This window comes from Arachis ipaensis, chromosome B10, assembly GCF_000816755.2.
Source record: "Arachis ipaensis cultivar K30076 chromosome B10, Araip1.1, whole genome shotgun sequence".
Taxonomy (NCBI): Eukaryota; Viridiplantae; Streptophyta; class Magnoliopsida; order Fabales; family Fabaceae; genus Arachis; species Arachis ipaensis.
Window position 1 is genome coordinate 124,114,525 of NC_029794.2, and position 3,860 is coordinate 124,118,384.

Below are 3,860 nucleotides of genomic sequence, written 5' to 3' on the forward strand. Positions count from 1 at the left end.
TTAGCATATGACCCCAGAGTCCTTCTGGACTGTTCATTTCCACTTAGGTCCATGATGGAGAAAGGGAGATGTTGTAGATTGTAAAATAGAAATAAAGTAAAAGAAAAATCAAAATATTTTTGTTTTTATTTTATTTATTTAATGCTAACCGAATTCAAAAGAGAAGAAAATAAAATAATTGGGAACTAGAAAAATAAGCTTCGAAAATTAAATAAAATAAAATAAAGTAGATTAAAATAAATAAAAAAAATTCGAATGCTAAAATGGCTGATGAATTAAAAAGATTTGAAAAATTTTAGATATGATTTTTGAAAAGGATTTTGAATTTTGAAATTTCAAAACTAAGATAAGATAAAATAAAAAAATTTGAAATAGAAATCTGTATTTTTAAATGAAATTTTTGAAAATTCAGTTAAATAAATAGAAAAGATATTTTTGAATTTAATGAGGTAAGAGAAAAATAATAAAATGACACCAAACTTAGAATTTTTAGATCAAAACTAAGAAAGCAAACAGGAAAACTTTGAATGTCAAGATGAACACCAAGAACACTTTGAAGATCAAGATGAACACCAAGAATAAATTTTAAAATTTTTTAAGAAGATAGAAACACAGAGGACACCAAACTTAAAAATTTTTATATTTTGGACACTAATAATTCGAAAAATTGGAAGAAAAATAAAATCATGCAATTGACACCAAACTTAAAATATGAAACTAAACTCAAACAGAAGACTAGATTATGAAGTTATTGGTTTTAAAAATTTTCGAAAATAATTTTAAAAAAAATAAAATAAGGATTTTAAAATTCTGACTAAAAACAAAAATAGAAGATTCAATTTTAGTGACTCTAAACCAAAAAAAGATAAATTTTCCTAATCTAAGCAACAAAATAAACCGTCAGTTGTCCAAACTCGAACAATCCCCGGCAACGGCACCAAAAACTTGGTGCACGAAATTGTAATTACACTTTTCACAACTCCGCACAACTAACCAGCAAGTGCACTGGGTCGTCCAAGTAATACCTTACGTGAGTAAGGGTCGATCCCACAGAGATTGTCGGCTTGAAGCAAGCTATGGTTACTTTGTAAATCTTAGTCAGGAGATTAATAATAAGAGTGAATATATTTATGAAAAGTAAATAACATAAAATAAATGGTACTTGTAATTCAGTAATGAGAAACAGGTTGAGGTTCCGGAGATGCTCTGTCATCTGATTCTCTGCTTTTCTACTGTCTTCTTCTCCAAACATGCACGGCTCTTTCCATGGTAGGCTATATGATGCTCTCGGATGAAAACAAATCCATATGTGCTGTCACCGCACGGCTAATCATCTGTCGGTTCCCGCTAGCGTCGGAATAGGACCATTGTCCTTTTGCACACTGTCACATGTGCCCCACATTCGCAGGTTTGAAGCTCTTTACAATCATCCCTTCCCAAATCCTACTCGAAATACTACAGACAAGGTTTAGACTTTCCAGATCCCAGAAATGCTGCCAATTCGTTCTAGCCTATACCACGAAGGTTCTAACCTCCGGACTCGGTCCGTGGATCAGAAACCAAAGAGATACGCATTCAAGCTGTCGCCCAATGACTACGTTGAGCTCAAATAGAACGGAATGGTTTTCAGGCATGCATTCATAGAATTGAGAATAATGATGAGTGTCACGGATCATCATCTTCTTCGGATTGAAGTACGAATGAATATCGTAGAATAAAATAAAGCGTGATTGAATGAAAAACAGTAGTAATTGCATTAATCCATTGAAACACAACAGAGCTCCTCACCCCCAACCATGGGGTTTAGAGACTCATGCCGTCAGAAATACAATATGAAGTGTAAAATGTCATAAGGTGTCAACTGAATCTCTAAAAGTATTTTTTATACTAGACTAGTAACCTAGGTTTACAGAAAATGAGTAACTAAGTGCAGAATTCCACTTCTGGGACCCACTTGGTGTGTGCCTGGGCTGAGCTTTCAAGCTTTTACGTTCATATGCCCAAAGTTGGCATTAAACGCCACTCCAGGTGCCAGAATGGGCGTTTAACGCCGAAAAAGGTGCCAGTTCTGGCGTTTTACGCCAAACAGTTTTAGGCTGAATTTGGACGCTGGTTTGGGCCATCAAAACTCGAGAAAAGTATGAACTATTATATATTGCTGGAAAGCCCAAGATGTCTACTTTACAACGCAATTGAGAGCGTGCCAATTGGACTTCTTTAGCTCGAGAAAAGCCATTTCGAGTGAAGGAGGGTCAGAATCTAACAGCATCTGCAGTCCTTTTTCAGCCTCTGAATCAGATTTTTGCTCAGGTCCCTCAATTTCAGCCAAAAAATACCTGAAATTACAGAAAAATACACAAACTCATAGTAAAACCCAGAAATGTTATTTTTGAATAAAAACTACTAAAAATATAATAAAAAGTAACTAAATTATACTAAAAACTACTTAAAAACACTGCCAAAAAGGGTATAAATTATCCGCTCATCAGCTATATAATCGACAGATGAGGCTCATCAGCTATAGGACAGGCATACATCATATGCATATGTGTGTTTTGTTTGATTGGGCATTAATTGTGCTTGCCTATGTGATTATTATGCTTACCTGCAATATTTACTACCTACTGTATCTGTATCCCACTTGTGTTTGCTTTGTTTGTATTTCTTGTTTGTGCACCAGAGTTTTAGAGGATTGGAGGAAGGCAAAATTTAGCGCTTAAGTTAGAAAGAAATTAGAAATAAGAACCTTAGATAACCTACCGTGTTTATGATTTTCAATTTATAAACTTTAAGATATAAATCTGAGTGTCGGAGTTGTAGGATCTCCTCTGGCTTTTTCGGGACCTTATATATTATATATGTAGGCACCATTACCATGTTGAGAACCTTCGGTTCTCATTCCATATATATGTTATTGTTTTCAGATGTAGGTCGAGATGTGCCTCGGTGAGCGTCTGAGGGTTTCTATGGCAAGCAAAGTTCGGAAGTTATATTTTGGGGTTGTCTGTTATGTATTTTCTGTTTATAGACTCTCCTATATATATATATATATATATATGTATATTATGTTTAATTCTCTTAGAGGCTTTTTGGAGAACTAGGTGTTTTCTTTAAGCATGTTCTTTGGGATATATACTTATGCTTATATATGTATTTATACTCCAGCCAGCCTTAGCTTTACAGGTTGCGTCTGGAGCTTGATATTCTGTATTTTTGATACTCGACTCTTTGTATATACTTATGTCTTACCCTTATCTTTTCTCCGGTTTTACGTTTTCGAGTAAAATGCGCTTTTCTTTTCGCGGTTTTTGTTTAAACTTTTTTTCAAGGCTCCTAGTTACAAATTTCTTCAACTATATCTATGTATATATTTTATTTTTTAGAGGTCGTAATACCACACCACCCGTATTTTACGGCTTAAGCGTAAAGTTCTGTATGGTAGGGTGTTACAGCATCACTGTGCATTGTTTGATGTTACCAAAATGTTGGGTGCACAAAAGATTATGGGATAAATTAGAAGGAAAATACATGGCCGAGGATACAGTTATAAGGTGGTTGATGGTAAATCGGTTATAGAACAACTACATGAAATTGAATGTATTTTAAATAACTTTAAGCAACATAACATACACTTGGATAAACTATTATTATTTTTTTAATTATTGACAAATTTCCTTCATTATGAAAAAAATTCAAAAGAAGTATGAAATACAAAAAGGATGATATTTCTCTTGAGTAATTGAGTATTCTCTTTTGTTTTGAAGAATTGTAAGTAAATAAGACGATGTTAAAAAATAAAGTACTAATGAAAATGTTCATGTAATGGAAAAAGAAAAGTCCAACATAACAAGCCCACAAAT